Below are 12,870 nucleotides of genomic sequence, written 5' to 3'. Positions count from 1 at the left end.
ATTGCAGGAGCAGAAAAACAAATGCAAAGACACAGACTTGAAAACAAAAAGAAGGTTGGGAGTAAATTGCAGCTAAGACAACGTGACCATAACACACTATTCAAGGAAGAGAATGATGAAGAATAAAGCTGCAGTCAGGCAGGAAAATACAGCTGTCAGATTACCCATGTAAGTGATAAACACTGCATGACTCCTACACCACTGAAAATGAGTTTTAACACATGCTCTGCAGCAAAAATTCTTGAGACTTACAGTCACTGGCCAATTAGTATTTATCAAGGACAGTGAATGTAAATAGAAACATACCAAATGCCTTTTCACTGTGTACAAAATAGATGGTGACAACATGCAACTACTAATTTCCAGGACATGCTAAACAGATCCAATGTTAAGATAAAAATAACTAAACTGATTTTCCTCTGGTGTGATTTAGGTAGATAATCAAGGCCATAACATGCCAATGTGGAAAAATGTCCTAACCATCCCTAGGAATGAAGAAAACTAATAGGCAACAAAAGTGTAAAAAACCAGCTCTTCTTAGGACATTCTTTGCTTTCTTTTGGTCTTCCTCTTTCTATTTGAGCCCGGTATGGTTGCCCAATACACCCTATTTAGGTCTCGTTTTCTTATCTATGCCCCACATACTGAGCCTTTCAGTTTCCTTTTTCTCTTTACTTTAAAAAGCTATGTCCAAGTGTCATGCTCTTGATTGAAGGCAGAAGACAACATAATAAAAGTAACCACTGCTATTGGGCAACTAGGTTGTGCTGCTCTTCATGGTAAAACAGGTATCTTGTTGACTCTGGGAGATACTCCAAAAGATTACATCAACCCAAAGGAGATTTAGGCCATAGGGCAGGACCAAGTAGGAGAGCAATTTTTGTGGAAGGTGGCCTTGCAATATCTCTCATATACAGCTTTCTTGCTCTCAGCAGGCAAGTCATAAAGCCATAGGTGGTAACCAGTCTAGGTTAAGGTAAACTCTCATAGCTTCAAAGAGGAGGAGAAGGAGAAGAGAAGAAAAGCAGTGACTTTAATTAGGATAATTTGCTCTCCAATGTATAAACTCTTATAGGCATATCACAGCTCTCCTACATACCACTGCTGGATTTTTGTTAGCATAAGATCAAACAACAAGGGCTTATGAATTATTCCGAGCCAGTAACACAGAAAAGAAGCAGAAATAGATGCTGTGGTGTATTAAATTGTTATTTGGGATAGAGCTGGACAAGGAGGAATATGACTTACAATTAGTGACTGCAAATATTTTAAAACATTAAAAGAAATAGAATTTTACCCAAAGATGTTTGTTTTCACTGGGAAGCCTGCCTTTTGCTAATCATATTTATAAATGTATAGTGCTAATCTAATATATGAATATCTTGCTTTACAACTCATGTACTGACAATTTTATTGCATTTACCCACATTTCCTTCAATGCTACATTTGTAATTCTCTAAATATTTCACATATAGTGCTAAAGATCTTGATATGACTTTATGCTCACAAATACACAATTTAAAAGTTCATGTTATACTATGGAATACTGAAATTCCTTGTCACATATTTTATTAACTTAATATTGTAATAAAAACCACATATCACTTAACTGCTTATAATGAGCATATTTGAAGCTGCAAAGTGATTGCAAATTGAAAACAATAAGCAGCTAAAAATTCCAGTGCATATACTGTCACACACCAAATAACAATGTTTCTGTCAGCTATGGACTGCACACACAATCATGTTCCCATATGATTATAATGGGGCTGAAAAACTCCCATTCCTTAGTGACTGGCAGCCATTGTAATGTCATAGCACATAACTAAAATGCTTGTGGAGATGTCCGTGCAGGCAAACCTACTGTGCTGCCAGCCATATAAAAGCATAGTACATACAATTATGTACAGTATATAAAACTCGATAGTGATAATAAAGTACTATTTTATTGGTTTATGTATTTACTATACTATACATTTATTTTTAGAGGGTACTAGTTTTACTTAAAAAAATAAGTTAAGTATAAAACAGCCTCAGGCAGTTTCTTCAGAAGGTATTCCAGAAGGCATTGTAATCATAGGCGAGGACTGCTCCATGCATGTTATTGTCCCTGAAGATCTTGCAGTGAGAAAAGATGTGACAGTGGAAGACAGTGAAACTGAAGGTCCTGACCTTGTGTAGCTCCAGGCTAAGGTGTGTGTTTTTGTCTTTATTTTTAATAAAAAAGCTTAAGACATAAAAAGAAATAAATTTTAAAAATAGAAAAAATCTGTTAGAATAAGCGTATAAAGAACAAAAATCCTAGACTTGTAATCCAACCCTTCTTTATTTTAAACATTTTTTTACAAGTATTCTCCATATAACTTCACTGTTCCAAGTAGGCTCATCATAGCACACCCTTCCTTCCTCCCTCCCTCCCTCCCTCCCTTCCTTCCTTCCTTCCTTCCTTCCTTCCTTCCTTCCTTCCTTCCTTCCCTCCCTCCCTCCCTCCCTCCCTTTCTTCTTTCTTTCTTTCTGAGATGAGATGGAGTCTCCCTCTGTAGCCCAGGCTGGAGTACAATGGTGCAATCTTGGCTCATTGCAACCTCCGCCTCCCGGGTTCAAGCAAGTCTCTGCCTCGGCCTCCTGAGTAGCTGGAATTACAGGCACCTACCACCATGCCCGGCTAATTTTTTTTATTTTTAGTAGAGATGGGGTTTCACCATCTTGGCCAGGCTGGTCTTGAACTCCTGACCTCAGGTGATCCGCCTGCCTCGGCTTCCCAAAGTGCTGGGATTGCAGGCGTGAGCCACCACGCCCGGCCATAGCACACATTTTCACTGAGTGCTTATGAGCCATTGAGCACTTGTATTCAATGACTGTGTATAAAATGGAGAACTAAACAGAAATGGTACCTCTTTCCACAAGTATCAGTATAATAGTAAAAATTCAGCAAGTAATTATTCATATCATAATAATTCTACAGAGGAAGCACAGTGCATTATAGGAAAACATAATAAGGCATGCAATTTAGGCTTGGAAGTTCGAGGAAAGGTTTTAAGCAGCAGAGCTTAGTTTGAGATCTGCAAGATGAGTAGGTGCGGACCTCACAAAGATTGAACAAGGGGAAACGAAAAGCTAGAAATGGAAAAGTGGTGTTCTCCACAAACAAATACTTCAAAGCTATGACTTGGGAAGGCTTAGCATTGCCCGTTCTGCCATACACAGGGCAAACATACACATACCAAATACACACACACAGCCCCAACACATCTGATCCCTGCAGTGAATCCTTTCCTTTCCTCTGTCTAGAATACTCTTCCTACTATTTGCCACATTTAAATCCTACAGGTCCTATGATGTCCAACATCCTGATCTTGTTTTAAAACCTCAGCTAAGTCTTAGATCTCCTCTGGAAAGCCTTACTCAATATTTCCATCTTACCAAACTCTCTTCCTTCTCCTAACTTCTTTAAAACTTATTAAAACTATTCTACAAATATTATGCTCATTGTTAAGTGCTGACATGTATAATTCTGAGACTATTTCTTGGTTTTGTTCATGCAGACTTTAAATTCCTTCAAGTCAAGGAGTGTGTGTCATAAACTTTGCTTTGTTATCTTCCTCAATGACAAGCATAATCCATAATAAACTTTATTGAGAGAAGTACAAAATAGCAGCTGAGTCTCTAAGAAGAGTGTTATAAAATGTAAGACATAAAATAAGCTGAAGCTTACAAAAACAAGAAAACACGTCCTTTTAATTCTTGCTATGATTGTCAGATAAAGTGGTGGTGATGGCATTTTTATTAGATGTAGGAAGAGTGCACTGGATAAAGATATTCAAATCACAGTACATGAACAAACAGGCAGAACCACTCTGCTCTTGTTTTGTTTCATATCCATTCCTTAAGAAAATAATATCCATACTTATAAAAGTAGGACAAAACTAAAAATAACAAATTTAAGGCCCAGAATATAGAATGACATCAAATATTCTAAATGAGTTTAAATCCATTAATTTGGAGAAATTACACTACAAAATATTGAAAGCATACGTTGATAAGATAAAGGAATTGTTAAAGCAATCTGTAAAAATATTACAGTGAAGAGAAGTGTTGACAGAGTCCAACCATTACCTCAATTTTCAAAATTGGGAAGGTGGATTCCATCAGCTACAATTTAGAGAGCTGGACATTAATTGCAGGAACTATTCCAAAGAGATGATTAAAAACATGGCATGCAAGCATTCAAAATGTGAAGTGCTATTATCTACAAGCTAAAGAGAGGTCACAGGAACCTATCCTTATCAACTAACCTAGTTATCTCCTTTTGTTTTTAATAGCAGTTACTCGACATCTATTCTGCAGAAAGTAGAGACTCATTTCAGGGAGGAATTTGACCAAGTCTGTCTCAGTATACTCTCTTAAGCCACACAAAGGAATGTAAACTTCAAAGAGAATTATTCGACTATATAACTGGTTGAACAGCCTGATAAAGAGGAATAATTTATGGACTAACGTAAAGCGGGAGTCTAACGTAAAGGAAGGTGTCTAGGAACATGCCAAAGGTAGTTCCAGTTCAGCATCGTAGATAGTTACTTGGATGAAGATGTTAATTATATCCTGCTAATTCCCCTAAATTGGTGAAAATGGCTAATCTGTATCAAGGACTCGGAATCCAAGAAGACCTTGACTTTCTGGAACAGCAGGCTAACTAAAGGTAACAAATTTAATTGCAGTAAGTATTTGTAAAAAGTCCCAAATCAAGTGGTCAAACAAAAAATTCGGTGGGGAAAAGAAGTGTATTTGCAGAAGAATGTGCAAAAAAGATACACAATTAAACAGTGTTGAATGGGTGAATAAAAAAGGGAGGGAAAGAGTAGAACAGATTTCAGGTTGATTTACTATATGATATCCAGAGAAGATAAATATATCAGAGGACAATCCTCTGTGTTCGACTCTGGGGATCATACTTTCATAAAAACAGAAGTGCATCCAAAAGAGGAAAGTCCTGGTAACACTGAGACTCTCAACTCATGGTAAATAAGCATGGGTTGAAGAAACTGATGATTATCTTAGACACTATTAAGAGTTGTTAGATGTAAAAGCATTTTGTATAATACTCTAAGGGGTAAAATTAAAGATATAAATATTATAGAGACAAATTCGATAGTTGAATATAAGAAAAGATTTCCTATGCTCAGAGCTGGTCAAGGAAATTCCTACTGTATTCAAGATGAGTGTTGACAAATAATTTGACAAAACTGACCTTAATATCCTCTGTGAATTAAAAAGTATGGTCCTCTGCTAAGAATGAAGAGTGGAGATAATCTGGGTAGACTAGAAAACCTGGAAAAAATCCAGAATATGTACCATGGAGAATTTGATATGAAATTAAGAAAGAATAAATAACTGCATAGCACTGCTTAGTATCCTCTAAGCTGACATTGGAGTGAAGCAATTGGTAGTTGGCCACAAGATACAGCTATGTCTCTTTGTCCAGCTAAATCAACAGCAAGGGAGTTAAAGCAAACATTACAAGTGAAGCTGACATTGGGAAGGCAGGTTCTTGTAGGTCTAATGGCAAGAGATTTAAGGGTTGAAGCAGAGTTAAAATTGTTGGTGAAATAAATAACAGTTTACAAGCAATTCTGAAGAGGCTACAAACTATATGACAGACGAGCACATAAGGGTCTCTGTCACCAAGACCATAGCTCCATGTGGTAGCATCAAGGCATAAACAAGCCTTAATTCAAGAATGACAATGACAACAATGTTAAGCTCTTTAGACACCTACTATGCACCAAGCACTATAGATCCAACATTGGATATCGTTAAGGAGATTTGAATTTAGTGGGAGATGCAGACATTTAAACAGGTACTTTCAATGACATGTGACATAGCAAAAGAGGATAAATAGATAGGCTGAACCTAGAATAAAAAGTTCAGGATTAAGAAATGGGTCTGCCCCATTAGCTTCCCCCAAGAAGGTGTTCACTCTCAAAGCCACTGTCTCCTGTCGACTTCCTGCTAATTCTCAGTATGATGAGATAGAGGACTCGGTATGTGAGTTAATTAATTTGAGTTGGCCTCAATTTTATAAAAGGGAGGATTTGTTTTAATGAAACATTATTAATGGCCAGAAAACATGCCATATAAGAGAAGTTAGAAACTACAGGCTGTGAGGAACATTCTTGTGGCAAGGAAGAGCCTGCTCCAGAGTCTCTCAAGTTTTAAGACGTAGCCACTCTCTCCTACTGTGGGCTGAGGGGGAAGTCCGCTCTACAGCTCTTCCTTCACTCTTCCCAAATAACTCTGTTCATCCTCTGTAAGCCTTCGAGGCTATAGGAAGATGAAGCCTATTGGCATGAATCCAGGAAAGAAGAAAAAATACATATATAATAGGTAAGACATTTCAAAGTTCTGAAAGAAAATAAAAGGAGCAGATATGATTCAGGATAGCCAGGACATTACTTCACCCCAAGTAAATCAACTAGTAACTAAACATTGACAAAAGCTCTTCTTGTATCAAGTGAAGATGTAGACACCCAAAACAAACTATTGCAGAATGAATGTACATGGCCAAGAGACAAAAATATTTTTAATTATTGATCCTTTAGGAAAAAAATATTTGTTTCTACAAATGTGCAGAAAAGTAATAAATAGAAATGTTTAAGAAAAGTGGCTTGGGTAAATATGTTTAATGAACCAGTGTAGAAATCAGTGCCATCAAAATGGAATCTTCTCACAGATAAAAGCCAAGCAACTTCTTAGTGAATCTGACACAGAACAAGTATTCTGAATAACAACTTCCTCCAAATTTTTTTCCTGTTAGTGGACATACTTTTTGACTTGTATTATTGAAATATTGCTTTACCTTTCCCTTTCCCCTTACTTGTAGAGATTCGTTCTGATGGCTAATTTGATGTTTATTTAGTTCTATAAAAAGGTTAATTAGAAATTATGGGGGTACAGATCATGTTATTTTAAACTAACCTGAAAAGAAATAAATATTCTCCTCAGTCCACACTAATTAATTGTTAGCAAATGTAAATGCAGGATTTAATTTCCCTTGTATAGTTTCTGAAAAAATTCGAAGTCACACAATATCTCAATTTGTCAATAAAAGTGATGTTAGATACAGATTTAATTGTTTTCAATTTCATTTGAAAAACATCTATGACAAAATTCTTAAAATTCGGTCACAAAATATTTTATTGATTTATTTGTAATAGATATACTTTAATTTTAATATTATCACTTAAGTTTGTAGTGAAATATTAAAATAGCTTTTCAAAATGTCTTAAGAAAGATCCCTTAATAAGTCACAGTTGTAAGAGTTATAAGTACTAAGCATTGTGAAGTTTTCCATACTTTTTTAGTTTTTGGTATTGCCATAAATAAATAAAATATTTTTATATTTCCTTCCTCATTCTCTGAATGACAGAAAACTATTTTAATCATGTTATTTAATACCTGAATATCTAGAAGCAAGACCTTTAAGGGGCTATTTATATTTCATAAATTATGAGACATCATACAAAGTATACTTTATATTTTGATTGGATTTCAAACACAAAATATGATTTTTATTTTCTGTCATATAATAGAAAGCGATCTTACAATATAAAAGTATAAATATACCTTATAAATATAAATATAAGGTCATCTATTAATTACAAATTTCTACTAAATAAACTTCACAGACCTGTTTCCTAATACATAAAAATACAGACATCTGGTCTATTTTATGTGAAATATTTAACTAATGTAACACCATTTAATTGTTCTAGAATTTTCCTTCTAGCCTATGTCTGCAGGCTGTACGTAGACAGCCTGTTGTTTTAAGAAGAAAAAATGTGGCTTACGTGTTTTTACCCCGTGGTCCTTAATTTTCTATTAGGGCACAGGTCCCTTTTGGATATTTGACTCTGTACTATCTCCCTTAAAATGCAGCCACTCTAATGTTTAAATACAATTTTAGGGACTTCACGGCCCCTTGAAGAAGATCCACAGACCCAGTTGTTTAATGGCTGAACAAAGCATAGACTGCATAGACAACTTACACTGAAGGAATAATAAAGCTTATATATATAACTTTCAGACAAATCAAGTGTTGCTTATTTTGGTTACATCGTTGCTATCATAACGTGTTGATTTTTTAGCACTGTACATAATAGGATACCTGAAATTATCACTCTTAAAGAAAAAAATATGTATAGCCATTTTAGGAAAAGCAACAGACCACTTCTACACTACGAACCAAGACCAAAAAAAATTACCTCAAGTGCTTCAACGCTTACCTATATGTAACACGAAAGTTTGATGTTCCTACAAAGACAGTCCTAGTAAGTGGCAGAGATGTAATGAAATCAAATCAATAATTCATTAAATAGGCATTTAGTGAAATCACCATAGGAGGACTGATCCTAAAATATCACTATTGATACGTTATAAATGAAGTTCAAATGACATAAAAAAAAAATCTATTCTATTTAGAACTCAGCACTGCTTCCATAGGTTGAAAATCAAGTGCCTTCAACCAGTCATCGTTAAGTGAGCTGTACAATCTTCTGGCTTACTTCAGAAGATGTAAACTGTTTATGGAGTGCAAAATGAAAGAATAACCATGTGAAAATCAGTGAGCAAAGAAAGACGCACGAAATCCATAGCCTGAAATCACATGACCACATTGCAACGCAGCCCCTCACACCATTGTCACTGTCAGGCAGCTGGGGCGACAGGGTGCAGATAGGCGCGGAGACCGCGGTGGCCCCCTGCTCACGGTTTCTCCAAGAGCTGCAGTCCTAACGAAAACAGAAATGGGACTGCCAAGCAGTAAATCATTGTGTCTCTTTCGCACACACTGGCACACCTCAGGGAGCTGCTGGGCAGCCGCTGGAAGTTAGCCGGCTGCCTTCTCTGGGCAGCCCGGCGATCGCAGCGTTTGCTGTGGAGGAGGACGCGCCTCTTACCCACGCCGCAGCCGACCGGGTGAAGTTGACCTGAAGCCTGCCGCCGCCTCCAGCCCTGCTGCCTCCGGGGTCCAGGCATCCCCCTGCTGCGCCCGCTCGTTTACCTGCCGGCGCGCTGGAGGCCGCAGCGCTACATGGGGCTGGCGGGCTCTGCGGCCCGGGCGCCCTGGCCGTGGGAGAGCAGCGGCCCCAGCGCGCCCCGCGCGTTCTCACGGCCCGGCCCCGCGAGCGCAGCAGCCGGCGCGGTGCTGCCCGGCGCCCACCCCCGCCAGTGCTCCTCCTTCGGGCGCCGCGGGTCCCGAAGGGCCCCAGGCCCTGGGCCGGCCCCCCGGGCGTCGTCTCCTTTCCTCTCGCTCCTCCCCAGCGTGGGAACCCGGCCCTGGCTCCCTAGGGCTGGGCAGCTGGGAGCCTACGGAAGGTTTCTCAGGAGAGGAAGGAGACCCAGCCCAAGCCGGGGTCCCGGAAGAGGGACCGCCTGTCTGAAGAGCCCCGACCGCGTGGGGATGCAGAGACCACTTACTCGGTGGCTTCGCACACCTCGGGGCTGTGCTTGCGGATCTCTAGCAGCTCCAGGGTGCCCCTCGCAAATCCGCACTGCGAAGGGAGAAAGAGAGCGGGCGTCAGGGGTGGCAGGCGGTGAGCGGGAGAGGGGACCCTGCAGTGGCACCTGTGGGTCCCCGCGCGAGTGCACCCTGGGCACTCGCGGCAGCGGCACTTACGCTTGGGTCGCTCGTGTCTACCTGCTCAACAGGCTGGGCGGGACGCTGCGTGCCTGGGAAACTGTATCGCCCGCGTCGCTCCCAGACAGTCCTCCTTGCCTTTGTCTCTCTGTGTCTATCTGTGTCTCCCTCTTTGATCACCCCAAAGGAACCCTTGCAGTTCCTTTCCATAAGCCATTCGATTTTTTCAAATCTCTCCCCGCCTCCTCCCCTTCTCTGCACCGAAAGACTGAAAAAGAAAGTAGCAGCGAAAACGCACCATGGTGAGATCACGCAGGGCTGGGGTCCCTAGGCTCCTCCAGGCGCTCCCTCCCCCACAGGTGTCCTCCGCCTGGGTTTGTTCCAGACTGCTCGCTGCTCTAGCGCAGGAAAAGTGTAGGAAAACTCTGCACTGAAACCTGCTTCTGGAAAACTGACTCTGCGCTGAGTCCCACCCACCAGGCTCAGACTAGGGCAGGGGAACTGAGTCCTGGTCTCTGCAGCCGCCCAATCGCCATACCAGCAATTACTGTGTGGAGACAGAGACCTGGGGCAGGGGACCAAAATTAAAAAAAAAAAAAAGAGAGAGAAAGGCAAAAATTGGAGGGGACTCCAGGAAAATTTGGCCCACTTAAAAAGAAAAACAAAAACATGTCTTCTCCACTATGCACTGGTCCAGAGAAACTGTAGTTTTCCACAGTTAAAAACTCCAACATTTCTGCTGGGAAGTTGACATCTGTGCTGATGACATTCTTGTCCTGGTTTTCAGATTTGAAGCCAATCTACTCATTTGCAGATGCAATTTTATGGTTACAGAGATTTTACATATTTTCAGTAAGGTCTGGCTTTTGCCTGGTTCAATGCATTTAGTTCTATTTGTTACCGATGTGTGTGTTATGGTACTATGCTTTTAGTCACCTTTCTGACTTAAAAAAATCCCATCATGCTGTTCCGTTGTGAATTAACAATTAATTATGATCTTTATGTGATCCCTTTTCAATTCAGTTCAATTCATGGTTATCTTCCTCTTTTATATCTTCCCCAAATACACCATCTAATCTGGTCCCATTTTAAGCTCATCACATTTGCAGACTTTCTCCCAGTCTTGCATACTGTGCTTGCCTCATAGTGAACATTAATCAGAATCAGGAAAAAAAATACATTTAAATAAGTCAGGAACAGTTAAGAAAGTCAACAATGTAAGCACAGGTAGCCACAGAAACTTTTGCCTTCCTGCCATCTCAGAAACTTCTCTTCCTCTACATTTAACCCATGATACTCTCTTAGATCAGCAGGACATTTGTACTAAGAATATTTAGAACTTCAGATGTAGAAGAAAACTTTAAAAAAATACACAGTAATTCATTAGTAAAAGGAAGAGGGAAGTCATACTATTTTTAAGTAGATTAAATGCTACGAACATTCAGAAGAAAATGAGATAGTGTCTGACAGCGTTCATAAAGGAGCAGTATTAGAGATAGGACTTGAAGGATTGGTCATATTTGAAAAAAGATAAAATAGAGGACGTTTTTGTTGTTTTTGCTTTTTTTCTGACAGAGGGAAACTTGTGAGCAAACATACAGAGATTGGAAAGGCGTGGCACTTTTATTCAAGAAACAAGGAGTAATACCATCTGGTAAAAATAAAAAGTACATAAAGAAAAGTGTAGGAAGATATGGTGGAAAGATAGGCCGGTTCAGGTGCCTAATCCACAGTTGTCATGTGTTGCAGGCTTGTATAAAGACTTTGTTGTTGCTGTTGTCTTCCCCTACTGATACCATTACCAATATTCCTTTCATTCTGGAACATGATTTGTTTAACCCATTAATTTCTACTTTTACCATTCTCAAGTTTTATAGCACACCAAAGTCCTTGATTAGTATTGCATTTAACCCCAGTACATTCTGCCAAGAGCTACTGAGTTTTACCAAGGGTAGACCCTCAACTGAAGAATATCTTGTCTTCTTCCTCCTTTGTCCTTTCTGACTGTCAGACAATGGGTAAGAAGAGGAAGCAACCAATCTAAGCATAAGGGTGGCTAGAACCACCAAAAGGTGACAGCAAAAGACATTCTGTAATCTGGATGTTTGATATGCTCTAAAAAAGTAACAAGAGTTCCTTGATGTTAGGGAAGTACTAATCTTCACAGCCTAATTTCCTAGCAATGAACTTGGTTCATAACGGGATTCACTAAAATGCCTGCTGAGTGGATAAATGAATACCTGAATATTTCATCATCTTCCAGCTCTAGTCTTCTTTCTTATAGTTGACTTATGGGTTAAAACTTTCCTCCACTTTATTGAGAATAAGAAAGTTGTCATGACAACTTAATAAAAATGTTAACAAGGAAAATTATTCAGTGTAAAGCAATCTCCCTAGCCATGTTAGTGCTGGCAGAAAAGCTCAAGATATTTTTATTTCCTCTCAAGATGCTTTGTTTTTCTTGTACCTACAACCCACAATTGACAACAGTACGAGAGCAGTTAAATGTAGGTTACTTTCACACTTGCAAATGAAATGACAATGGCAACTAGAGATAGTATCTAAATCCTTGCTACTCAGATTATGGTTTCTATGTTAGCAGTATACCATAACCTACAATCTTGTTGGAAGTACAGAAGTTCAGGCCCCTCTCCAAACCAACTGAATCAGAATATCCATTTAACAGAATCCTCAAGTGATTCCTATGCACATTAAAGTTTGAAAAACACTGATCTACTATCGAGGTATTAAGTATGATAAGCCTCAAAACACATTGTATGAATCTTTCTAAATTCAGGGATTTTTTAGAACCCGCATCTTTATTTTTCTGGGTTACTATTGCCATGTCAGTTCAAATAAAGTAATGGGACTAATGGTTTCATCTCTACTGACTTTGTGGACCATAATAAATTCATAAACCAAGGGGAATTAAGAAAGAGATAGAGAACAGAAAAAGAGTAGAAATGAGAGAAGTGTTACATATATGTCAGGGGCAGAGCTTTGTTTTATTTTTAGCAAACAAACTATGGATTGTATTGTTTACCAAATTAGGATAACCTCTCAAGTATAAGAAAAATAAGATAAACTTCTGGCTCCTTATTTCCTCCTTTCCTTAGTATTATTCATTTTAAATTTGTTTTAACGTACCTGGTGAGATAAAGTTTACACTGGTAACTTGCAGTAAGATGATGCAAAGACTCCAAAATGTCTCTTTTGTATGAATGTAAAGCTTTAGT

At 39.0% G+C, this 12,870-nt stretch overlaps 1 protein-coding gene across 7 annotated transcripts in view; it reads right to left on the bottom strand.

Moving 5' to 3' along the window:
* GUCY1A1 (guanylate cyclase 1 soluble subunit alpha 1) overlaps nt 1-10,188 on the bottom strand; it is a 68,834-nt gene extending 58,646 nt beyond the window's left edge. For 2 of the 7 annotated variants that reach the window (XM_025386022.1, XM_025386027.1), the window contains exons 1-2: nt 9,674-10,171; nt 9,475-9,548 (exon numbers count right to left, since the gene is read on the bottom strand). The gene's annotated coding sequence lies outside the window, so the exon portion shown is untranslated. Of the gene's footprint in view, nt 1-8,692; nt 8,787-8,954; nt 9,225-9,474; nt 9,549-9,673 lie in introns of those variants that run through there. The other 5 variants (XM_025386025.1, XM_025386021.1, XM_025386026.1 and 2 more) reach the window with 5 other exon arrangements.
* Between the last annotated feature and the right edge of the window lie 2,682 nt (nt 10,189-12,870).

Source organism: Theropithecus gelada, chromosome 5, assembly GCF_003255815.1.
Source record: "Theropithecus gelada isolate Dixy chromosome 5, Tgel_1.0, whole genome shotgun sequence".
NCBI lineage: Eukaryota > Metazoa > Chordata > Mammalia > Primates > Cercopithecidae > Theropithecus > Theropithecus gelada.
The sequence above is the reverse complement of the archived record's forward strand: the minus strand, read 5'-3'. Positions and strand labels throughout refer to the sequence as shown.